This window comes from Agelaius phoeniceus, chromosome 14, assembly GCF_051311805.1.
Source record: "Agelaius phoeniceus isolate bAgePho1 chromosome 14, bAgePho1.hap1, whole genome shotgun sequence".
NCBI classification, from domain to species: Eukaryota; Metazoa; Chordata; class Aves; order Passeriformes; family Icteridae; genus Agelaius; species Agelaius phoeniceus.
Window position 1 is genome coordinate 11,315,886 of NC_135278.1, and position 27,379 is coordinate 11,343,264.

At 37.9% G+C, this 27,379-nt stretch overlaps 1 protein-coding gene across 6 annotated transcripts in view; it reads right to left on the bottom strand.

Annotated features, from left to right (window-relative positions):
- GRIA3 (glutamate ionotropic receptor AMPA type subunit 3) overlaps nucleotides 1-27,379 on the bottom strand; it is a 142,482-nt gene that overhangs the window by 80,811 nt on the left and 34,292 nt on the right. The window lies entirely within an intron of this gene.

Consider the following 27,379-nt stretch of genomic DNA (forward strand, 5'->3'; position numbering starts at 1 on the left):
TCTTGCTCCCCCTAAGGGTGAAGGCAGCAGCCAGCCATGGCAACTATCTCTGGTCCAAAGTCTTTGTCTGGTGTGCATCACATTTACTCCAAAACACTAAAGAACTGATAATTCACCACAGGTCTGTGGAGAAGTTGTGCAGGAAGGGATTTCATCAATACTGTTGCCAGTTCATACTACTTCTGTCAAGACAGCCAAAAAATATTAGTTAAGGCAAGAAAAACTTGAGATTATCTTGAAACAGGGACCACAATATCATCACCAAAATTCAGTGGCTGCTCATTCTGTAGTCATCAACACCAATACAGACCACAAGAAAAATTTATTTAGACCCCAATCTGATCTTGCAACCTCCTTTTTTAGTCATAACTTGGACATGAAAAATAGTGGGATGAAAGGCAGGCATTTTTCTGGAAGCACTATTTCTGAGGTTAGTTCATCTGAAGGCACCACATCCCTTCTCTGCACTATGTTATGAACAAGTTGGCATTACAGATTTAAGAATACTCTGGTCACATGATGGCTGTGGCCATACTTGCCAGGTCATGTAACACACAGGCTGCTCCTGTCATCTTTGAGTGCAATCTCACAGGTCAATCTGATCTGCATCACTAAAAGCTTAGATGATCCTGGCCTTAACATTCAAGTATGCCATTGTCTGGCTTATTTTAAAAATACTGATGAATTCAAATAGCTAGCCATCATCTAAACAGTGCTCAAAATGATTGGGCTGAAGGTAAACATAGTAATAAAACTAAAACCAAACAAATGCCTAGCTTGCCTCTCCATGAGCTGAAGCAAGTATTTTGAGTTTTGCAGATTGAAGCTTGCAAAAAAGGAAAACATTCTAAATAAATTTCTCATAAAGCAGTGAAAACCTTATTTGTTGCAATGCTATCTCTGTACTTTAAGCAATGCAGATGGAATTACATTCTGGCCAGTCTTCCCTGAAGATGAACTAAGAAACCAATTCAGCCAGTATCTTGCTATTTCTGTCAGGGAAGTGAAGTCTGTGCCTCAGTCTTTCTGATTATTCCTTTGATAAAAGCCTCTCTCCACTGACCCTACTAACACAAGTGAAGAGGACGTTTCACTCTTTTGCATGTCTGAAAGCTCACAAAACTTCTCCCACAGTCACATAGGCGAAATTCATGTCAGCAGTTTGCTCAGCCATATGAAATTCTATGTGCTACATCACTGAACTTACTCTTGTTTAAATAACAGCAATCATTAATGTGACATGACTAAATGATTACACTGGAACATCTGTAGAATCACATGAGCCCTTGCAGTTGGCACCAAAGTACTTACTGAAAAAAGTTACCACTTATGTAAATCTCTTTTCCTGAATGTTCTTGCTAAGACCTTGGACCTTTCACCTCCTACAGAAATGGAAGAGCACTTGCTCTTCCTTTTGCCTTGCTGAATACCAGCAATCCATGAGGGGTGCATTTTCCTGACATGCAGCATGCTTGTGCCACCTGAATGAACATTGGCTCTGATCTGAACACTTGTGTTTTGAACTATGTATCTGGGACATGATACAGAGATCTACACTTCTGGCCCATCAATGAACTTCAGGGATTTAAGTGTTGAGCTGTGTTTGTCAAGGGCACAATGAACTCACCAAAAAGGAGGCCATCCAGGCAAGTGATCCCCCATGATAAATACAATTGCTATGATGCCAGCTTACACTTCAAGTGTACCAGAGGTTGGTAAATTGAGATATACTTGGATATTCTGTGTGTTTGGCACTGAACCTAACGCTAATTTGAAAGCAAACAGATCACCATGTTAGGCACGAGTTCAAAAACTACTAGCCAACCCCAAAATTCCCCATCATCCAAAATCCCAACGTGTCTGTGGGGCAAGTATGCTTTGCATAACCCAGGTCTGCTTAACAACTTCATAAGCAGGGGAAGAAGCAAGGAACAAGCTACTAAACAGTCACAGGAAACAATTCAGTAAATGATGGTGACCCTGGAATGCTCCTTCTGTCTCACACATGTTTAAATTATTAAATAAAATAGAGTAAGTGCAACCCATCTGGTTTTGACCTGATCACTTCTGGCTGGTAACCAACATGTAAAGTGTTACACTCCACTACTCTGGTAGTAGACAACCTTCTAGACCAAGTAGCAAACACATTGTAATGATTTTTTTTTAATTTCTGCTTTTTCTGTTCTGTAAACCTCTAGCTTACTCTGTACATACACTACAGTACTGCAACCTGTCATCCATAAACAGAAAAATATACACAAATAGGTATGACAGCTTGCTTGAGTGAATGTGAAATAGCCTGGCTGTAGAGGAGAATTTACAGGAACCATCTGGTTCATATTTGTTAGGGATGGGATACAGCTAAAACTGCAGAAATTCAGAGCTGATGAATGCAAGTAAAATACCTGTTTTTCCTCCCTAAATGGCTCTTTCTGAATCCACTTCACCTTGATCTATTTTTTCATAACAACCTTGCATCTAACTTGCCTCTCATTTTACTCCAGTTTTAGGTCAGTGCAACTACGTTGCTTTTGAATGAAGCTGTGCCAGTGTAAAATGAGAGCAATGTAGTAAGGGATCAAAGAGTTCAATAACCAAGGACAAGACAAAAAGATGCCATAAGCAATGCTGTCACTTCCACAGGGGGACTTATTCATATGACTTTCACAATGTTGTGGGCAAATCTGCTGGTGTAGGACAGATAGGGAGACCTCAGTACACGGATACGATCCAAAGTTTATCAAAAGAGCTGTGCTCTAGTTTTAGCTTTGCTATGCAAATCTTTATTTAAATAATTTTCAAAGGAATAATACTTGAGTGAACAGCCTCTGGATAGAGATTGGTAATAGAACAGACAAGATGGAACCACATCAAAACCAGAATAGATTCCACTCAAGGAAAATATAACAGGTAAACAATTGTGAAGAAAAGGTGGACTTAGCACTGAAAATCAGAAAAAGGAATAATGAATTTTGGGAAGTGACAGAAGGTGAAGAGCACTGTGCTGTCCAGTGATATGGGCAGTAGAGTATCCTCTGTACTGATGCTACCAGAGTTGTGAGGGCACTCTGTCACCAGACAGTGCTGAGATCTGGGAGACATGGGTCTAGGAGTAGCAGAGATCTCTCCCAAAGAGAAAATTTTTACATGCAAATTGCAAAATTGTAAAGCTACATAAGCATTAAAAGTATTTAGTTTCCAAGCTTTAGAATATCTGAATAACAAAAAAATAATTAAAATGGCTAAGTACAGATACTTCACTAGGGAAGCTCTACAGAGTCCAGGGCTTCATCTGTCCAAACCCTAAAACTAGGCAGTAAGCACGGTGCTGTTCCATACACAGTGAGACAGAAATCTATGGAGTTGAAGTCCTATGGTATTTATCACTGACACCAATTTCCCTGAGTGCCCTGAATTCTCCAGCAAGGACATGCTCCAAGTGCCATCAGCAAATCCAGAATAAACCATTTGCTGAGTATCCTGCATCCTAGTGGTATCAGAAAGCTAACACCATAACTTTAGTACAATACCACAGCCTTACCAAGATGCAGCTTTCTGTAGAGGCTTTCCCTTGGATTCTTCACCTTTGATCTCTTCTAGATCACAACCATGGTTTTGCAGCCTCACTTACTGCCTCTTGCATGGAGCAAGCAAGGAGTCTTGCTTGCTTTTCAGCCTTCAGCTGAAAAGCATTTGAATAATACAATCAGATCAGAAGTTTCTTTGGGTAAAAACAGAAGAAACCAAGAAACACAGATATTACCAACCATTTTCTTCAGACCCATCAGGCTTGGTTTGTTTTTTTCATTACCCCTGTGCATAGGTTACTGAAAAAAACAGATCTAGTCACCATGGATAGAAAGTATCGAGCCATAATCCATAATCAGACACAGTGAGCTGACCCTAATGAGGCCTAGGTGGACTTCATCTGCCCTTAACTTCAGGCACACTTGGATGACAGTCTCTTATATTCTCTCTCTAGTCAGGAGAGAGAGAGAGATGCCGTGTAATTTTTCTGTATTTGAAACATGCATGGAAATCAATGGAAGAAAACACATAAAATAACAAAGTTGTGTAAAGCATCATCATCAGATATCACTCACAACCTCTACCTGCAATTGAAAAACAGAACAAAAATCCCAATGTGTTGACTAACACAGCCAATGAGGCTGATTTACTGCATGTTAAAAGTACAGACCTAATTGTGTTTACATATTTATCTCAGAAAAAAAAAAGATTCTAATTAGGAACCACAGAGTTAATCATCAGTCTAGAAAAGACAACCTGTCTTTACATTCCATGTAAAGCCATGTTCCATCCATATGGCATTTCAGAATGCATTTTTCTCTTATTTACTAGAGCAAGCTGAATAGCTACAGGCTGCCAGTGAGCTGGGATACGGATGGAAACCAATATTTATTATTCCAAGTAAAGTTGCATAATTATGATACAATTACAAATAGAGTTAAAAAGGAAAGTATTGTGTGGAATTATCATCTGAGAAAGGAAACAAAATTAATTCTTTTTAAGCTTAAATAACTTTTTTAGCCAAAAGAGCGAATCACTGCCTTTATTCTGTTAAAGGCAGTAGATGTTCTGAAAAAAGAAACTTACTTATCAACAGGATAGGATTTTGAAAATACCTAAAACTTGGCTTCATATATTCAAAGAATGAAAACCATCACTTCAAAGTATGGTGTAAACTTAAAAATATTGGTAATACAAGTTAGCTCTTTATCATGATACATGAGGGTTTTTAGAACGAGTGTGTACTATTGTTGTCTGCCTTCTCTTAACGTGTTTGGAACTACTGAGTCTAAAAAGTGATAAATATTGTTCCTTTGAAGAAACAATCACAGGAGATTATGGTAATCAGACTATGAATTGAAATACATATTCATCACAAAAAAACCCCTGGATTCACCTCAGATAAATGTCTTGGAAAAAAAAAATAATGCTAGTTGAATTGTCCTCAGACATAGCAAAATTATTCTTTCTATCTGACCTTCAGTCAATCATGTTAGAAAAATATTTATTCCACTTCCTAACCTTTATCTACACTTTCAGTTTCCAAACTACCTGAGCAAACAGATCTTATGCCTCTGAGAATTTTCATTAACAGATGCTCTCAGCCTTTCAAAGTCTTTCCTCATCAACATCTCACCCTTTAGTAGCCAGCATTTTAATTGCCCTTGCAGCTGGAATGTGTTTCATATCTCAACCCATAAGTTAATTTCCTTTTATTTATTCTGAACACAAAAAAAAAAAAAAAAAAAAAAAGAAAAAGCAATCAAAGGGTGACTACTGAGCTTAAAACCAATCTGAAATTTAAATGAGTTTTTATGGTAATATGAATGATAATTTATGGATCCATATTCACAGTCTGCATATGTGTTTCAGTTTTGTCACTTAACTGGCTATTTCTGCCTTGTTTTTCCTAATAGCTGGCAATATGGAGCTTTTATATATCACTATTTCCTATATTTTTCAGTACATTTCTCTTCATAACAATGATGTGTTTGTTAATTACAAGGCTTCATACTAATTCTAAACCAGTGTGTATACTGGCTAACTACTTGGTAATACAGATTTGGTCTGAATTGAGCTTGAACATACAAATATAGTTCACCTGCATTGACCAGAGCACTGAATCTATGATCTGATCTGCTTTAAACTGATTCCTCCTGCAGTGATGCCACAGGATGATAATTTACAAAGTTACTAGAGAATTCACATGGCATCAATAAGCAACACCTGACCCAGCACAAAGCTTGGGGTAACAAGTTACCTTCCAGAATGTTTCACCCAGATGAGGCAGCAGAATGAGGCTGGACTGGCTCAGTGCTCTGCATCAGTGACCTAACTCCCCTCCTTGCAGCTCTGTGTCTCAAAAAATAACCTGGTTTATTCTGCAGGGTGGTGACACACAACAGGCTCATGTAACCTGCAGATTAGAGACTTCCCACTGCCTCCCAGTCAGGAAATGCCTCTGCCTTCACCTGCTACTCAAGAAAGAGACTAAAGGGGAAACAATGCCTTGTTTTAATATCCAAACTTGTAACAGCATTTGGCTATTGGAAGTCTTTTTCATTGCACCAAAAATCAGACATTTAGCATCAGATATCCCTTCTCTCCTAACACACAGGATATGTTTTGGCTGCTGTGTTTTATTTTGCACCTTTTAAATATAGGGGTTGGAGACAGTAAGCTCAGATGGGGGAAGATACCCCAGATGTGTGTCAGATCTCTGGGCATTTACAACACATGCTGTTCCCAATTTAGCTCAGGAGGGCAGCTCACATCAAATATTACGCTGGATTATGCAGAAATATGCAAACATTTCAGCATAAGGATTCACTAAACAGAGACAGGGATGTGATTCAAACATTTTAGCTCTGGCTTCATCTCTCCCAGTTCCCATGTGCTCAGTTGGGGAAGGAAGCAGAGAGGCATTCTTGGAGTTGGCCCCACAAATCAGCAAAGTCTGGGCTTCAGATCCAGACTTTTCTACAGCTCAAGATACTTAAAAAAATAAGAAAAAAAAGGTAACACTTCTTAGGCATGGGTAGGATTTTTCTAATTTACTGCTCTGATAACTGACAATTGGAAATACCAGTATGACAGGCTTCACAGGGAAACTGGACTCAGGTGACATATATGACTTCAGAGGCAACTTCAGCAGAAGTTCAACCTTACCTTGGGCAAAACTTAGTTCTGCATATAAAGAACCTTTTGACAGACACGCACATGCTCTCAAAATGTGTCCAAAAATTAGTAGAATGGAAGTGTACACTGCTGGATCACCATGAACATAGAATGGTATCAGCAAAAGGTCATGCATTCTTCATTCTTCCTGTCCTCTAGATCTTTGTTAACTGCTGCTGAACTACAGACTCATATCTATGCATGATGCTGCAGTAAAATCACTGAACGTGTAAAACTGTGTCTTAGTTTTATATTATAAATAAATATAAAAGAAACAAGAAAAATGTCTTGTTCTTGCATGTGTACTTGGTAAATAGTAAAGATTCTGTTAAATGATCTAGAAATGGCAATAACCAGAAACAACAAATACGTTTGCCTATGACTAAGAAACAGGCTCATTTCACAGTACAGTAGAGGCAACATTTTCACAGATATCTGTCTTTCATTTCCAAAAGCAACTTGGTTAGGATGGTAGGAGCAGGTTTTCAAAGGCAATGAAGCTGCACATGCTGAAGAACCTCAGCAGGTGAGGTACCTGCATTCCACTGCCTTCAATGACAGCCACACAAAGCTCTCATTGACGTGCTTTTCACAATGTCATTCTCCGTGTGTTGAAAGCCTAAATACCTCTGAAAGACCTGTCCTGTGTGCCTTTGGAAATCACTTACCAAAATAGGATATCTGCATCTCAGGATAAGTACTCTGTGGCCTGCTTAAAAAGTGGCACAGAATTCTCTACAGAATATGCTGTTAATTAGTTATTTCACTGTAACATGTTCAACAAGTGCACAGATAAGGACTGTCTGACTAAATGGGATGTACATATATCTGAGACAGACTATCAATTGTTAGCTTGAAGAAGAAGAGGAAGATAGAAAATTCCACTCCACTCTACTGCAGAGCAGAAGATTAACTATTACAAGAATAGAGTTGCATGTAAACCACATAGCCCCTGTTTTCATAGGTTCAAACCAAATTGTTCTTAATGTTTTCTCAGAATTGCTTTGCTAAATTAGGCAGCTGTAGCAAACACATCCTTGAGACCAAACAGGCTCAGTACTCCAATTATGTTGGGCTTTACACACAATTATGCTGCCAAGTGTTTATTATTATTTAAAATACTTATATGTTATTTGAATATTCAAGCTGATATTCAGTGAAACAAAAGAACACTTTTATTCCATTTGCTTTGATATTATACCAATGCATGGCTACTCTTCCATGAATACAAAGCCTCACAAATCTGATTGCATGGTTAGCAACTACAGTGGGTAGCAAACTAAAATATGCAAGAACTTTAGCATTACCTAATCTGAAGGAGAAAATCTACAGTAACTGGCATACACAGCTAGAGGCCCAAGCACTGATAGTTCTTCTGATCTCCCAGTTGACCATTACTATAGTCATTCAAGCAAAGCAAGATTTCACAGAACAATGTAGGTCCCTGGTATGAAGAGGGGAAATGTTGTTTTGTGCAAATCAATACTGCAAACCAAAAGGTTCTGATTCTATCTCTGCCCTCCTGCAATAGGGTGACACTTCTTGTCTACTTCTGTTTTTTACCCCCAAGTAAACTAAGAAAGATTTCTTTAACACTTCCTGCCACTGTAGTTATCTCTGTGCAGGTATGAAATACAAGTTAAAATCAGGTCGGTCACGCCTGCAAGCAAATGGAGTTGACTTCAATAAGAAATTTCCATCTAACCTTACTAATTATTAATGTACAGATGTTCTAGGCTCAAAATATGATGCCTGTACTAACTCCAGGGAGCTGGTCCCTCCTGATTTACTCAACACTCTCCCTACAGTGAAATATCAAGCCAACATCTTTCTTTTTACAGCAAAAAGTTCTATTACTGTTTTTTTTTTTCTAAAAAAAAAAAGAAAAGGGCAATAAAAGCACAAACATTTATAAAGTATATTCTTTAAATACTGGCTTATGACTGTGCTATGTAAAATAGTGTAAAAGAGGTGTAGAATCAATTCCAGCTGTACTGCTGTTTAACAGCTCCCATTAAGGTCTTAGCTCTTGGTGCCAGATATTCTTGTTCACTGTTTGGAGCATGGCCCATCACTTCACCAATTCCTTTTCTTTTTATTCTTTTTAATGCAACAAAATTTTTGTCCCTGTTTTAAAAGGTCCACACTTTACACCTCTGTCCTCATTCTTTGGATATCCCTTTTGTCTCTCCTGTAACAGAAGTCTTGTCTTCACTCCTGTCTGTCAGAAATAGCACTGTTGTCCTCCTCTGCTACACTTCATGGCTTCCACTCGATTTACTTCCCCATTGTGATTTACCTCTGTCACTGTGGATGATGTGGAACTGCGGGATGATTCAAAATAAAGGCACTGTGAAACACAAAGGGCTGAGACCATGATCCTACAGGCATGCAGTGAAGCACAACCCTGCTACACTTCCATTGATTTTGTTACATCAGTGGTCCAGGTACTCTTGCATGAACCACTCCAGACCTTCAGCCTATCATAAGCACAGTCACGAACGCCCTCTGTACTCAGGACTCTGGAGATGAGTGGATTTATCACATTATCTATCCTGAACAGCAGAAGAGAAATAACTTGACTTTCTAATTCCTCAGCCTTCCACATCATACTCCCACTTCATTTTCCACATATAGTAATATTTCATTCTCCCTCTTACACCCTAGAACTATAACACCTTAGGAGTGAAGCAGGAAGAGAGCTAAAGGGTGTATGTTCTAGATCTTGCCCATTTCCTGCCAAGAGTTTTAAAACACTGACAATTAATATTAGCCTAAATATGCTTCAGCTAAAGCCACGTGGAATTTTTCTGGGAATTCAGAGATCATTTGCAATCGTTTCAGCCATATTTCCAAAGACATTGGTGTGCATTATTCCAGAAAGAGTTTATAAAAATACTCAGTTTAGATCTAAGCATCTAACCCTGAATGATGGGAAAGACCCTTTGCCATTCCGAATTTAAAATATATAAAATACACTGGCCAAAGAAGGGAGAAGTGATAATTTGGATTCAAATTTACCCTATTTTAGAAAGTTGCAGAGATCAATTCACAGCCAACTGACATGATATTCAAGCAGTATGGAAAAGGCTAATACACTGGACATACCCCCCACTGACTCCTCCAGGAATTCTGAATGGAGCTGCACATCTTGTGTGGCACAGGAAACCTCTTCCTATTATTTGTATTTTCTTCAATGATTTTCCTCTTAAATAAAATACATTATTGACAATTTGAGAAAGATTTCACTCCCTACTGAAGCTTCAGTTCCTTTGTCCTTCACAGAGTTTCTCAGAGCAACAACACTGAGCATGACCTTCAAACACTCCTGGACCCACTTTTAACACTCCAGTGCCATGGCATTGGTTTGAAATACTCAGGGAGGCTCTGCACCAGCAATTGTCTTTGAAAGAATGACTTAAATTTTCATTTGGCATTTGAAGACCAAAACTGTGCCTTTTCTCCTAAGTGTTCCAGAAAAACATTACCAGCACAAAGAGAGGTGGGAGATGAAGACTGTGATATAGCAGCACTCAGACTGCATTAAAGCAGTTGTTCCACACTCAGGTGGAATGTGGTGGAAGCCAGCTTCTCCTTACTTTGATGGATCAGACTGCATCCCTCTACACTGCAACACCTGTATCTGACATTCTGACATACACATATTGACCTCAGTGATGCATAGCTAAAAGGCTATTTCAAATATTCTTTCTCCCAAAAGCCACATGAATAATATACTTCATTTCTTTGGATAGAATCCCAAGGAAAAAAAAAATAATAGAAAGGGAGACATCTTTAAAGATAAAATATTTCTCTGGTGCCCTTTTTTTTTTGGCCAGAAGCCATGTAATTCTTTTCTGGCTGGCTTGTTCTGTCACAAACAGAATGACCTTTATTGAGTGGCCAGCAAATGTGATGGTTTTAAAACAGCTACAGTTGTGGTGAAACTGATGCACCATGATTGTACCCTCGCTCACAAAATGCAGAGGCTCTACTGGGTATTGTCAAAGCAACTCACAGCAGCTGAATGCAACAATCCAATTAGTGAAACAAGCACAGTTCATGCATAGTCTCTTCCAGGCATTAGAAAACAAGACCCCAATATACAGAGACTTGCCTTTTAAACTACATATTTCTATTAATTTCAGAAGAAAAGAGGATTACCTTGTGGTTTGACTTCTCCAAAAAGACCAGAGGCCTGGAAGGGGCCTTCATATAACACTGTGGTAGAACTGCCTGCTAGAACATAATAGTGTGCAGTGGTCCTTTATGATCAGAGCCACAGCTGATGGTAGAGACATCAACTTCTTCATTCTCCACAAGAAATACAAAATAAGCTTGCTTTCCTAGCAGGGCCATTTTTTGTTATGTAATTTAATGGATTTTGGAGTCTCTTTCCTGTTTGCTTAGGGTTTTTGCTTTGAAAACAAAATATGATGACAGAAAAGGTCTCAGTTTTAATAGGATTTTCATCCTGGTATTTGTAAGGGCTAGTGTGAGAATGAACAATACATGCCACCAGGACTATAGATAAGAGTCTTAACACTCCATTTTATCTAGGTAATCTACTCCATCTGCAAAAATACTCTCAGCACTAGAAGATGCTACTTTGTACCATGGCTTCATTTGACTCCTGTGGTACCACAAGTACCATTCATCTTCTGTATGAGGCAAGAAAAAATAACATAACTTAGGCTGCTTATCTGGAAAGTAACAGGCAAGAAATATGACTGCAAGCAAACCTGACTGCTCATTGTCTGGTGGTTTTTTTGTCTGGCTAGAACTTACACCTAACACCCATGCCTCTTGAGTAGGTCTTTACAAATAGACATGGTTCCAGCAAGTTACTCATAATTCCTAACAAAAATACAAACTAACACTTGGGGCAAAGGGAAAGCATCTCTCATTCACATCAATAAAACAACATTTAAGAAGATAAAGCAAGATCATCACTATACAACAGCATGGAAATGTCACGGGAACAAGATGATAGTGAGCAGATAATAAAACAAACATGGAAAAGTTTGCTCTGCACCTGAACAACTGTAACCAAAATTTGCTATATTTGTTGTAGCAAAATGCATTGATTATAATTTCATGCTCTTTATTTAGGATGTGCTCATCAATATCTATAAATGATAAATGAATTTCAAATAACTTTATATAATGCAGAAGGGCAATAATTCCATAATTTAATGAAATAAAAATCATAACTAAATACCTGATTTGATTTTGACTAATTTTAATACAGGAACATATTTACAATATGTTTACAGTATCTTAGCTTCCTTATTTTTAAGTAGTTATTAACACAATAAAACCAAGCGTGGATGATAACTACAGGCAGGTATGCGAGTAATTCTAATCTCACTAAAATTATATTCTTGGACAAAATAATATGATAATATATTTAAATAATATGGGCATATTACTAAAGTCCTGATAAATTTCTCTTCAGCAAAAAAAAAAAGCAGCATGTTTATTGGTTGTCTTGTTTCCTTTTGTAAAGTGTGGTCAGTGGCCACACTCAAATTTTTGATACCCTGCATACATCCGTGGGGTTATAACTTCACTCACTGTTTATGGGAAGCTCCCATTACCAATTATAGCTTCTTTAATTCAGTAACAAAGCTGGTGACATTTTTTTCAATTGACATTACATTCATAGGAAGAACAGACTTTTAAGAGAGAAAAGACCACAATGATAAATTAATGCAAGGTTGGCCAAACTGAAATTATAACTCAGGCAGAAGAAAAGGAAGGAAAATATTTTTCAAAATGAAAGTTAATGATGCTTACTTTCAAAACTGAACAAAGATTAAACTAAGAGTTAGGCTTGAAATAGCATGGACCAGATGCCTTGCAGAAAAACTGACATTTTTCAGCTTAGTCCAAAATGAATTTTGTAATTTCTGTTTCACTCAACATTTCCCACTCTTTCTCAGGTTCCACTTGACTTTGAGTTATTCTTTCTAAACTTTAATTCTGTCAGGAAGGAAAGAAAATATACATTTTTTACTTATGTTGAAGAGCCTAGTGCTATGTTATCACAGAATGAAGTACAAATTCCTGGAAAGGAAATGAGAAAAGACTGTGAATAGTTACTTGAGAAGAGGACACTGCATCAAGGAATATTCTGTACAGGACAGTCATTAAGAAAACCTAAAACCAGGGAAATACAACAGCTTTCAGGTTTCTTTAACAAATACGTCCCTAAAAATCCCTGAGGGATCACCAAGAAATCATTATAACATCATTTTTATTAGTTTACAGAAAATCAGTTTCCCTTGTGACACAGCAATTTCCCCTTTTATTGCTCCTAGACTCTGGTCTCTGTGTGACAATTGAGGCGGTGATTCTCCTTACTGTAACTCCCATAAACATACCTCAAGTAATAAAACTGAAGCTAATTCTCAATTTTCTAGCAAAATGTCCACTGAAGCCTCCCCATTTCCCTCCACTCCACTGTAATAATCTGCAATTATTTGTTTAAAGTAGTTCTCAAGAATCCCCATTGTGACAGACGTTGCAGAACCAAGCTAAAATGTATTCCCTCCCCACCTTCAGTAATGACTGTAGGTTAAATACAGTAATTAAGTGAAGTTCTACCATCTGACCTCCAGAGTGGTATAAATCACAACAATCAAAATATTACAAAGTGGTCCACAGCAGAACTTCTCATTATTGATACAATGAACTCATTGTTCTTAAGCAAACATTTTAAATAGCATCCATTATTCATGTGGAGTACAAAAGATTACCTATCTGGGATTTAGAAAAAAGAGCACATTTGAATATCAAAAAATGGCAGATTTTTAAATCTTTTATAAGAATGGTTTTGTACAAGTTTTTATCTCAGTATTACAACTCTGTTGCTTGAAATGGACACGTAAAGAAATTATTTTTAAACACATTAGGTCAAATCTTCACCTGTGCAAATCTGCATAGCTTCACTTCAAAGAAATGCAATGAATGGCTTTTGCTATGCTCTGAGGCATATGCTGGTTTTTACACAACTGAGCAACTTGGTTACATCCAGTAGCAGTCTGAATTCCCTGCAGTAAAAGTTTTAATGTTAAAAACATTTTGACAAAACCCAGCTTTTGAGTCAGAGGGAGGTCACTAAAGTCACAGAAACACTATTTGCAGAAAAATGCAAATTAATATCCCATAAAGCAAGAAGATAGCTATGCAATATGAACAGCACTTAAAACTAAAGAACAAATAACATCATTGCTCACATTATCTTTTTATCCATAATTTTCATAGGAGACCCAATAAAATGTTATGAGGATGCAGCTGGCATCTACAATTCACTATAAGACAGACAATGATGTGCTTACATTGCCTACTGTGGCCAGTTTTTGAAGAAGGTCAACCCAGAGATTACATAAATTAAATCTAAATTGTGATGGTCTACAGCTGCTTACATGCAGTATGTTATATTATTAATGAAAGCTCAGTGTAGTTCTATAACCCTCCAAATTTTGAAGTCACTTTTTATTTATGCCTTCAGATGTGCAGTTTCATGATAATTTATTAAAATAATGAAAATTACTACTATATAATTGCAAATTCATAATCAAACAACCAACCTGAATACTTTCCTATAAGGAAATGGTGCTTTAAAACAGAGATATTATGATATGGTCACATCAAAAGGGAAAAATTATTTGGTCTTATATGTTTTGTGCAGTTATACTGTCCTCTGATTTGCAGCATAAGGAAAACATGAAAACCAAATGGGTCACTATTAAATGTCTGCCATTCACATCCGTTTTGTTGTTTTCTTTGGAAAGTGCAGCTAAGTGGTTCCAGAGAGCATGACTACAATAATGACTACACTAAAATACTATAGATGTAGACAATTTTCACTTACATCAACATATCTAAAACCCAACAAAAAAGCAGTGAGACAACCCTGCAAAATACTTCAGGGCACCCAAATCCATGTTAAGATGTGGAAAATAAGTCTGCTTTCTTATGACTCTTTTTCTTACTGAAACAGGACAACTACAACATTGTGATGAATGTGTTCCAAAAGTTTTTCTTCAAACTGTCTCCATGATGTGAAATATCTCTTAAAGCACCACAGACACTTGTGTAACAGAGACAGTTCATTGTAAGGCTTTTTAAAATAGCATAGCATGAAACTCAAACTGTCAGTGCATAAATTACTGCTGCCTTGAGGCTGCAATAACTTATGCATCCTTGTATTCCCCCTCAAACACCTCCCCTTTCAAAGAGACGTTCAGCTCTCCACTCCCACCCCCACCTCTCCACCTCCTTGTGGCAACCATTACAAAGCCATTAAAAATCCACAGGCCTGCCCAGGGAACTGTGTAACAAATGGCAGGAAAAAAACCCAGGGGGCTTTACTTTCAAGAAATCTCTGTAAAAACGGTACTGCAATAATTATGTGTTTATATAACTCATTATTATTTGTCTACAGTCAGGCATAATTTGATTTTATTCCTTTAATAAAAACTTGATCTAATTTGAGATTATCACTGTCAGTCCATGGACAAACCCAGCTAATCGATAATGCCAGCACTACTGAGCAATAGGCAATTCTATCTACGGAGCAATTACTGACACTGGTGGAGTCAGCTGAAAGGCTGATCTTGCTGAGCCAAACAATGTTAGGATACTGGCTTCCTTATTTTTCATATCCTTATTTTTGTTCTGTTTTTATTTTTCATTCCCCTTGAAGAAGAATAAAGCCTTATCTTGCTAATAAAAGATGTGCTAAACTACACAAACTGTAGACTAATATTGGCTCCTAAAATCATATCTCCTTTTTTAAGCAGGGGGAAAAAAGCCAGTAAGAACTAAGATTGCAGCAAATAGCACTCTTTGATCTAGAAACACACTTACAGTATCTTCAGTCATAGCAGCAGATCATGACAGAATCCAGTCTATGATGGTGTCATGTATTTATAATGCCAGCAAAATAAATAAATTGCACTGAAAGGACTTCTACTGCAGTTCTGACTTAAACTCATAAAATTAAATTTTTGATGAATTAATGCACATAGACTGAGGTCAATGTAGTATGTGACACTGGCATTTTGTAAAAATGAGTGACAATTATAGACTCTTGGAAATATTTTAGGTGGCTCAGCAGGACATAACGTAACTGAAAATTACATTCAATAGAGTAAAAATACTGTTTATATCACATCTCCATCCAACACTTCAGTTTATTTGATGCATTCATCCATTAGAACCCCACATACTTCTGTATTAAATACTCCACTCCAATTGAAGGGACCCAAGGGTTTTAACAAATCCTTTCCCATGTTAATTCTGAGACTACATTATTTTTACATCACCAAAGGGATCATAATATGAATTTTCAAAGCCATAAATAGCTATAAAAATTACAGTATTATGTCCTCTGAGTGACCTGCATGAAACACTTTTTGCTAAAAAAGACACCTGAAGATGTCCGCATTATTTGCCATACTTATTTAATGGCTTCAGAGTGTCTAAAATATTCTAAGGTACCCTCAGAAAATATTTAATGACCATTGTCATGCATTTTTTTCCTCTGGAAAAGTCCTCTTAACTATGACTATGAGATGTAGACAGCTGAAGACCAGCTCAGAGCCACAAGGTCGTGTTTAGATTGCTTTGTACACCATGCCACAAGAACAGGAAAGGAGCAAGGGGGCTTTTCACTGAACAGCCTTTCATTAGGCTAAGACAGAATAACCAGAAGTCTCTTTCACTTTGCAAAGGGAAAAGATGCCCCAGTTAAATGCTTACAACACAGAGGTGCTGATTAAAAAATGCCACAACTGAACAAAGCAATTTGGATGTGTATTAGGCCTGGGCAGGAGGGTTCAATGTGCAGAGTGGTCCTGCTCCTTTATAACCCATTCTCAAGTACAGTTGGGCAGATTATCAAAATGTGAGCTACAAAATGAATTACTGCTCTTCTGAACATGAATAAAGAGTGAAAAAATAACTCATAGCTTCATAAACAACGGAAGAAATGTCATAAAGATATTAGCACTTTATGCAAATAAGAGCAGTCCTCTTACACCTAATATGTGCACAGCCCTGACAATTCACTGCATGTAATTATTACTATCAGCATTGACAAAAATATTCTCTAAGCAAACAACACCTCAGAAGCTCCTAAGAAACCTTACCAACCACTTCTTGTATGTGCTAACCTTTGCAGACTGCTGCTGGTACATGCCAGCCCAGCCCTGGGATGCTCAGAGCCTCCCAAGCACTCACAGCTGCAGCACCAGGCACTTTGCTGGGGCACAGGACAGACTCGAGCTGTGCTCCAGCAGCCACAGCTCTGCCTCATGAAATACTTCACTCTCAGGTGTGCCACACCAGCCCACACAGCTGGGGTCACTACTACTACTAAGCTACAACCTTGGCAAAAGCACCTTACCCAGGCTCTATCCCATGCACCTGGAGGGAGCACAGATGAACCCCACGTGCACATCTACCCTCAGGGCTAACCTGCACACCTTGGAGAGGTGCATGGGGAACCTGGCCCTAAGTCCTGAAGGAGAAACACTTCAGCATTAAAGGGGATAGTTTGCTGCTGTAAGAGATGACAACTCTGTTCAGTTTAACAAGCTGAAGAGGAGCCCTGAATAATGCTGCTAAGCTGTGCAAATCATTGACTGCTGATTTGTTTCCTTGGGCTGCTGACAACCAAGGTAAGTCAGAAATACTTATAAGTGCAAAGCAACAGCCTGTGAACACGATGAGCTCAGGCTGAGGAGGAATGAAACCTCAGGTCACCTTTCCCTCCCAATGATTCTTTGCATCATGAATCAAAGCAAAAGAGGTGGCCAGGAAAAGCTATGCAGCTGGTGTTGAAGAAATGAATAATTACTTGTTACTGAGTATAAAACTCATGTCAAGAAATTTTAACTTTTTTTCTTTAGAGATTAATACTTAATCACTTTATGGAGCTATTTTTCATCCCACTGTACTACCATATCTTATATACCTCCTGAAATGCAGGCTCACAGTGCTGTCCTACTCTGAATTGCAAGAAGGTGAATAAAATAAAAAAAAAAAAGAAAAAGGAGGTGTGATATTAAATATCTCAAGAGAAACCAGAGAAAAATCTATCTCTGCAGGAGGAAAAAAACCTTTAAAAACTCCTTAACCTAAATACAATACAAGGTCATTTTACCTGCTAGCTGAGTGGGTTTGTCAAATGCATTCACATTTATTCTCCTTCTACAAAGCACTCAAGTAATTTTTATGTTTACTAAAACAGTTGATATTTTCTCGAAAGAAAAAGGCATATGGTCAAACTAGTTTGCTAAATTCTCTGAAGCCTGAAAGAAGAGCCTACATCTAAATTGGCCAAGTGTCATAGATGAAGGAAAGTACTGAATACATCACCAATGGATTTGTTCATATAAACTCCATGGCAAACATCTTTTAATAACTACCTTAAATACAAAGATTCTAAGTAGTCCATGATGACTTTCTTCAAAGGTTCAAGTACTTTTCTAGGTGAAGAGGGAAATTCATGGTAAAATTTAAGGAATTCTTGTGCAGGAACATGAAAAACTGCTTTTCATTAGTAACCATGGCCATTGACTTCCAGCATGACATTCAGCACATCTCTTAAGTAAAAGCTCACAGTGCTTTCAACTCAAAGGTATTTCTGTACATGTAAGCAGATGAAGACCAGGTTGTTAACCTGCTGATCAGTACATCAAATCTTCCATCCTAAAAACAGGACTGGAGCCCTTTGCATACAACATTCTCTCATTGCTCTTTGAGACCATCAAATGAAAAGTACTTCAAAAGCACAAAGGCTTTAACAAAGCTAAATTCTTACACACCATTCATCCAGCATGGTATAGTTCTGTATCAAAAGAAGTTCAAACTGCATATGAAGTCTCTTTTAGCAGAGACATGCATATCATTGCTCATCTGAGAAGCTGTTTTGGAGCATCTGAGGCCACTCTATGGAAGGAGAAGCTTTGATTTACTAACTCATTGAGATACTCCATTTTACTCATATATTTCTCAAGCACTGAAGAAATCTCCTTTGTTGGAGATACTTCCAGTTACAGTCATTCTATTAAGCTACAACAGCCTATGCTCACTCCACAGAAGTTCTTCACCTGGTGAATGGTTCATTTGCCTGGGCTGAAAACCATCTTCTCACCACCACACCAAGCTCCAAGAAGGGTGTAGTCTCTCCCAGTGTATGCTGCAAACCTGTTCCCTTGTTGTGGATAAAAAGCAACCCTTCTTCCATAAATACCACGGGCCAGCAGCAGCAGCTGTCCGTCACTCAGGCTAAGAAAGACCAATTTCTAGGTGAAGAAAGATGCACAGGAAGAGCAGAGTCAAGACCCAGAGAAAGGTGATGACATTTGCAAACTTGTAAGAATACTAACATGCTATGTAACTGCCACCTTAACTGCTCTAAGGAGCAAGGTGTCAAAATGTCCTTCCTTTGGAAAACTTGTGATAGCCAGAACATGCTACTGCACTGAAGCAGGCAAGTTCACATACTAATGCAATGTTACACATCTCTTTTTGGTACACACTTGAAAATGGCTTCGTCTTGACTTTGTATTAAACAGTGCTGCTTTCTTCAGTCCCACTGAGAGTACCGGCTGCCTTATGGAGATTTTAAGTCAGCAAGACAGTTTACTTCCATGGACAGAATCAGCCCAAGTTCCCAGGTGAAGCCAGCCTGCCTTTCTTGGAGCATCCATATGCTAAAGACTCCAAAGACTTTCAGCTTTTAAAGCTGTGCTGCACATATAGATGCAAAGTAACGAACACAAGAAAAATAACTTTCAGACACTCCTAGATCTGCTGGGTGAGATGGATTAAACAAACAGGTTTGATAAAAATTTACCCTCAGTCTTTTGCATACAGGTTTTCTTTTCAACAGACTTCCTTTCTAGTCCAAAAAGTCCTCTCTCCTTCCCAGGATCCACAAATTCCACCTTGTCTCTTCTGGTTCCAGGCAAAGCCTGTCCATCACCTCTAAGGCTTGGCTTTTTGTCAAGTCCTTGCCTTTGGCTCATAGCAAAAGGGCCAACAATGCTTCTCACCTATCCTTTCAGCCCCTCCCTGCTCCACCTCCACCTGGAAACTGTTGAAACTTTGGCTTTGTTTCAGGAAACCTGGAAAAGTGAGATTCTGACCATTTAAGCCTTGTTGTTGCAGACATAAAATCAACTGAGAACAAAAGCATCTGCCACTTAAATTACTTCCGCACAAAATGAAAAAATCAAATGTTATGGCTCTTCCAAAAGTTGATAAAACATGCATATTTATGATAAGATAAATATTTAAAGGCATGCATTTACCCAACTCAGTTTATAAATACAATAATTTGCAGACTTGTCTCTGTAAGACATTGGTAAGTAGCAAAAAAACCAATGCTGTAGGAAAACCAATGCTGGTTTTCCTGTAAACTACAAAAGATATTCAGGGCCTCAGCTCATGATCCTTATTGTCCAAGGCTCCATGGAGCAAGACACAAATATATTGTACATGAGCAGTTGCTTCTCCTGTTGGAAAATACTGCTGACAATAGTGTGTGTTCCAACAGCTTCAAGGGATGCTCAGGCATGGGGCCCAGGCATCTCCACACCAAACTGAGGCCACTGTGTGTACACAACTGTTGAAAAGAGGCACAAAGCTGCCATACAGAATACCCCCATGAACCCTGTGCTCCTGGTCTTAAGCTGCACCTTGCCAGCATGATACATCTCATGCTGGATGACTTTCAAAGTTGATCCATTCCTCTTGTTCCTAAGCTAGTAAAACGGTTTAAGTGATTACCAGGGTAAGCTAAACAAATAGCAGCTAATGGGAAAGATCAGGAGAAAAATGCTTAAGGCTCTCAGTCCACCTAAAACCCAGCCAACATCCATTCTCCCACACAGGGTCTCAATGTTTGTTTGGGCAAGGATCAGTGAAAGGGCTTTCTTCTGTATCTGTGTACCACAGAGACCAAGATAAAAGGAGTTGGTATGAGACTTCAGAGATTTCAGAAGAAATAAATGGAAAGCGATCATCAAAAGCTAGATTTAACTGTTCAGACTCAGATTATTCCTGAACATATTTAGGCAGTAAAATCAAACAGTAAAGTAATCCTGAAATATTTCAATTAAGGTCCTGGCTTGTTTCCTGAACAGAGCTTTGGTTCATACATTAGGCTGTTGAAAGCAATGAAACAATATGCCCTAAATAAGTATGTCAAGGCTTGTCTCCTTGTGAGGTTAAATTACTCACATTTTATACAAACATCTCTAAGCAGTATCTATGACTTTAAACCCTATAAAAACATAAGTTCTAGGTATTATAAGATGGTAAAATCACTCATGCCCAAAAGGCCAATAGTGAAAGAAAAAGATCATTTTCCTATTGCATGTAAGTATATTGAGTATGATTGTTCTTTAAATCTAAATAATGGATATTCTATCAAAAGGATCTTTTACACTGTGTGTGTTCTCTGTTGTAGCAGAGTATGAAAACCTGAAACTACATCACCTCCTTTCAAGCAAAGTCATGCAAAAGATGCCACATTTTGTGGCCATGCTGCAAGTTGGTTTTGACCTAGAAGATAATTTCTGCATGGCAGTTACTGGGGCATGCAAGTCTTAAAGTATAGAGACCTTGACACCTGGTCCTCTGACATGGGAGGTCTTGACAGGATTTGACTCCCTTCACCATGTAAAGTGGGAAAGGAGAATGAGACAGTTTACATCGCCACCTAAATGCCAGCAATTGTTACAGTCTCCATGTCACTCCCATGATCCTGGGCTGCTGCCCAAAACATACCTACAAAGAGCCAAAAAACTCAGAAGAATCAAAGTTTGTAGTAACCCTCCCCTTTGTGGTCACTTTTTTGTAGGCTATTTTTTTATAGGTTACTTTGATTTTATAGGCTCCCAAATAAGCTTTGTATGTTGTTTTATTCTTCATCACACACTGATACTTACAGAAGAAAATGTCAAAATTTCCAAACCTTTCATACTTTTCAAAGTGTAAGCAAAATTCAATGCATCAACCTCACAGGCACAACTGAGAAGAATTAAGCAGGTATAAACATACTACCAAACAAGAATTATAATTTTCAAATGGACCAAGCCCATGTTTAATTCTGAGAAAAATGGAAGCTGGCGTTAATTTCTTTTTTCTTTATGTAAGGGATTCAGAGAAGTTTTTCAGCTAGTGGGATAACTCCCCTGCTCTGAAGGATAAACATGTTAATGAACAGCTCAGCTATCAATTCTTTTGACATTTGACTGAACAGCAGGTGCTGAATTCAGGGTTTACTAATGCTGGTGTAGCTACTACCGTTATTTTTATTTTTCCTTCATTGAAGAATGATCTTTATAATAAAATAAAACTTCCTGACATGCAGAAAGACAATAGAGAGTCTAAGAAATGAGCTATGTGGAAAGACGAATTCTTTTGCACCTCTCTGCTGATGGAAGGTGCTTATAAACAGGAGTCAGTCACTCTCTCAGTTTACATTCTTCATTGCTGTTTTCAGGAGAGAGTTGGTCCACCAGAACCCAACATTCTAAAATATCTAGGAATCTACCAAGTACTTTTAGATTCCATAAAAATGAATCCTACCCCACATTTTTGGAAAAAAAAAAGTTACATTCTATATATGAGTAGCTTTCAATGCAACTAAATTAAAAAAAATAAAAATCCATCAATTTAATTTTGTGGAAGCTATAATGAGCCTGGTTCTACATACCACTTTTTTTATCAGCTCCAGCTCCCTTTCTCCAGAGAAAGCAGTACAGAAGTGTCTTGTTCTTTGATAGCAATAGATAACTAACCTCATTTTGTAAAAGCAGAACTCAACAGAGTTGTTCTTTGTCTTCAGCAGAAGCAGGGAATCAGACCTCATTGCCTTGCACTGAACCCAATTTAAGGCAATTTGATGCCTTACACATGATCACTGAAAAGCTTCCAGTTGTACCTTTTTTTCCTCCCCACTCTTTTCACCTGGCATTTCTTTATGCAACAGAGTACCAGGAGGTTTTATATTTAGAAGAAATAGGACTGGTCATGTTTTCTGAACCTATATTTTGAGGCCTTCTGTAGCCTTACCTATCCATTACATTCAAGTCAAATGTTTGTCTTTTGGTAGCAGTAAGGATTAAAGATGTAAGTGCTTTCAAAGCAGACATTTTCAACTCTCCTTAGCCAAATAACCTGGGGCATTAGATTAATATTTCCCTGCCTCAGCCTTCATCTAGCTACTGCTAGCCAATGAGAAAAAGACTACCCAACAATAACCATATTTATTAAGGCTTTTTTCCCTTGACTTTAGGTCTTGCTAGATATCTACTGATAGACTAAATCAAAACCAAATGACAGAATAACTTCAGATTTAGTGAGGGGTTTGGTTGCATCCCCAAAAAAACCTGTGCTGTCTCTATACCTCTGTCCAGACTGAGCTGCCATTGAGTAGGAAGGCACTACACAAAATGCTAAGGACACAGCTTTCCATGTTAAAAACACAGCTGTCCTTTACAGTTGGCCACTTTCCTGTCTTGTAATGACTCCTATGACCTGAAGATGAAGACTTGATGCAAATTACAGAAATCACTTCGTGTGGTTTTGTTTAAATGATCTGCCTGACAGAAATAAGTGTCTTTGTGCACAGTAGGTATGACAAATCAAAATAACTTAGGGAAAAACATCCGTGTTACATTGACAGATGGAAAGCAAACAATCTGTACAAAACTGTGTTTCTCTGGCAAAAATAAACCAAAATGTTACTTAACATTATGAAATTTTAAATAAACAAAAGTTTCAGTATTACAGTTCACCATACCATTTTTATAATTAAGAAGTATTTCGCACTTTCAAGCAACAATAAGATGATGATGAAAGCCACAAGTTTACCTCTGCATACACTCACACCTGTGTTACTTCAGTTCACTGAATTCAGTGGAACATCTGATTTAAAGTAAAGCAAGAGAAGAGACAGAGCTGAAGACTGAAAGTAAACCTGAGGGTTTTGATGAAACAATCTTCAGCATGAGATACAAAAGGTGACTTTCCTAAAAAGTGCTACCTAAATTCTTAATAGCTTTCTGTACATAACCTCACCTCATCTCATCCTGACAGAATCTTAATTAGCCCTAGTCCTGCTCCAGAGAAGCCCACTGAGGCAGTTAGCACCATACAATTAATCAGATATTTTGCACGCATCACAGCGACCAACAGCGTCAACTTACTGATGTGAGTTAACACAAACAGAAACCAACCCTGCCTTTCACTTTCACATGAACTAAAATTATGTGGCATGGAGTGAACATATGATTGTTTCTTCTACACACCACTTAATGTCCTTTCTTCTCTTAGCAGCCATTTCCTAAGACATCACTGCTCTCTGCAAAGCACATTTTGGGTTTTTCCTGGTGGTACTAGAAGAGAAATGTGAATTGGTATTTCTCTTAAAATTCTGTTTCTTCATAGAAGAATAAGTTTAACAACTGAAAATAACAATAAGACGTACTTCTTGCTGGTGAAATTAATGAATCTCACCTTTTTTTTCCTGTGTGCTTTAGCAGTTTTCAAGAAACTGAATTTTACACCTTCACATAAAGATACATTTAGAGCACAATCAGCAGTCATCTCATAGCAACAGAAAATATTATTTTATACTTAAGAATGTAAGTGTATACAATGTGCACACTCAGCTGATTAAAAGCTCCACCACCTATCTATGTAATTATACATCTTAATTTTATTCTATTGTTTGAGATTTATCTTTTGTCTTCATTGCAGGAGCCAAACATCACAGTATTGTACATAATATCACTGAGGAGGAAACCATGCAATTACACGACTTGATGGCAAAGAACAAAAAGAAAACAATTTTACAAAGCTGCATTTTCCTAAGCTTAAACCAAAAGAGTTCAATAAACCACAAGAAGCTTTACTCAGTTTTGTATGGCATGTGTAATATGCTGTGGTATTAATGGTATATGCAATGTTTCATACCTGGTGGTTCACTTCAGCAGAATATGGTAAAGCTACTTACAACATCAGTTCAGTCCATAAATAATACTGAACACAAGAAAGAATAGTCTGATATTTAGTGATTACTCAGGTTCTCAGTGAGTTTATAATATTCCTAGAAATGCACTATTTAAATGATAGTTTATCTCAGGAAATGACAATTAACTGCTCAACACATTCTCTCTACAGTGTTTGTGCCCCAAAGCAGTTAAGTATCTAAGAAAGGAATTATTAAAAGCTGGGACAGCTCTAGTGTTTGGGTTTCTCAGCAAAAGAACATGTACAGTCTATTCATTACCTGACACAAGCAGTCATTCCCCATTATTACTGTCCAGATTTTGGGGATTTTTTTGGTATTTAAAGGTCTATCACAAGAAATTGGTGAACTTACTGGAATTGCCAAATGTTTCAGGTCACACATGATTACCACTCCTCAAAGGAATCTAACCTCCATTTCTCAGTACCTAATTGCCCTGCATCTCTCCTATAGTAAACTTCCTAATTTATTATAATACTAGAAGAATTAAAACTCTCAATAGGATAGCTACCAAGTTTCTATGAATTAAACTAAAATAGCAGTAAGTGAGTCTAATAAACTGTTCATTTTTCCCATTTTAGCAAATAGTAGATAGGTTACCAAACAGCAGCAACTAGGATATTGTAAGATGTTGTAAGTTTATCTCAAACTTGGACTTAAAGCCCATCACCAAGCTTCCTATACGTACTGATGTTTCTTCCATGCTAAAGACCCAGCTGTCCTTTATCTTCTTGTCCTGTGCTACATTTTATAATCCTACAGTGACCTTCACTGTCATCTCACTCAGATTTGTCACTCTGACAGTCAGAATGGCTGACATGACACAGGGTCAGCCTAACACCATTGTGAGATGCTGGAGGTGCACAAGAGGATTTTGGTTAGTCACTGTAAGATGATGAGTAAAGTGTTCCAAAGGGATTAGCCATCATAATAAATTCAGATTGTGTCTACCTAAAGATTGTGCACACTGAGAACTGCAAATAAATGCAAGTTTGAGGTTGCAAGTCTCCCCTCCTCCTGACTCCCTTTATTATCTCACTTAGTCTGACAGTCATATTGTCTAGACAAGTTCTAGTGAAACTGTTATTGTTTTGGATGATTTTTCCAGTCTAAAGTGCCAAATTTCTTGAATGAAACTCTTCCCAAAGCAAACTTTATTAGCCTTAATCATGGTAAATTTCATCAGTCCTGGAACTAAGGGCATTTTACTTCATCACACATTCAAAGTTCATTGTATTTGGCCACATCAAATAAGCCTTTTTTTCTCAGACAAATTGTTTATTCACAGGAGCTTTCATTTAAAAGTGGACTAAGCCAGAAAAACAGATTTATGGGTAGTGATTTTACAAGATTTTGGAAGTAATGGCATTCTTAACTTCTCCATATTTTCCTACTTAATCTCACAGCTAGGGTTTTTCAGTGCTAGAAATAGTTAACACCTCCAAATCAGTCAGAAAATTTGAAATGCTTGGCATTCACCTAAATCAGACTGAAAATTACTTTTTCAATACATGAGTTTTTAGGTTTCAGTTGGGTTTTTAGTTGGGTGATGCTACTATTCTTCAGCGTGAAAAGCACACCCACTGAAGACTTGATCCTTAACAACATGAAGTAGCCTAAGGAAATATTTTCATTGGAGCCAAGAACAAAGTCTAAGCTTCTTTGTCTCTATTGAGATCCTTTGATCTGAAAAATTTCTTGAAGTCGAAAATCATAAAGCTGGTAAGAAGGGCAGTGGCACATCTATTTGATATAAAAAATGCTACCCAGGTGAAATCTGTAACAGAGGAAATTCAGCAAATTCAATACACTCAGAGCAGGTGGCAGCTGAAAGATTCCTCACAGAAAATGGTTTCTGATGTCTAGATCTCTTTTTGACAGATTTTTGAGATTTTTTTGGACAGATTTTGCTACATTTCCTGCTTATTAATAGTTAACAATTAAGTGTGAACACACTGGTTTTATTATGTTTCCACTTAGTTAAACATAACTCTGGTCATTCTTGGCATGTATCTCAATTTGTCTCTGGAATGTGAGCTATCTAGAGCATCTCCAGCCCAGCAGAGCTGAGTTACATTGTTCCTGTTGCTGGATTAGTATTTGCCTGCTTAGGCAAGAAGCTTTTTCTTACCCCACCTTTTTCTCTGGACTCCAGCAGAGATCTTACACACGACGCTTAACCATTATTAATGCTTAGACATCTCCAGAGTGTATCTTAGCATGTATTGCCTTTGTCCAGTGACAGGAGAAATGTGCATTTCTGTAAAGTGGTGTGGGATTTGCAATGTCACGCACAGTGGAAGGTCCTGCTTATCAGCCTTTTGCATGGTGTTGACCTTATTTATTTAGCAAGGACTGAAACACCCTGGCAAGTGTGGAGTCTGCAGATCCGTGGAAACCAGGCATGCCAGCTGAATACTTACTCTGCTAACACTATTCTCAGACAATCTCCTTAAAAGTTATCAGTAACATGAAGATGCCTCCTTCTTATTTATCAACTCATTTTAGCTCCTTCAGAACAAACTCATTTTCTAGGACCACCAGAAAGTTCTACCTCCATTCCAAAGAAAACTGGGTTGCACGTACTGATGCTGGCAGTACTCAGAGCAAGGT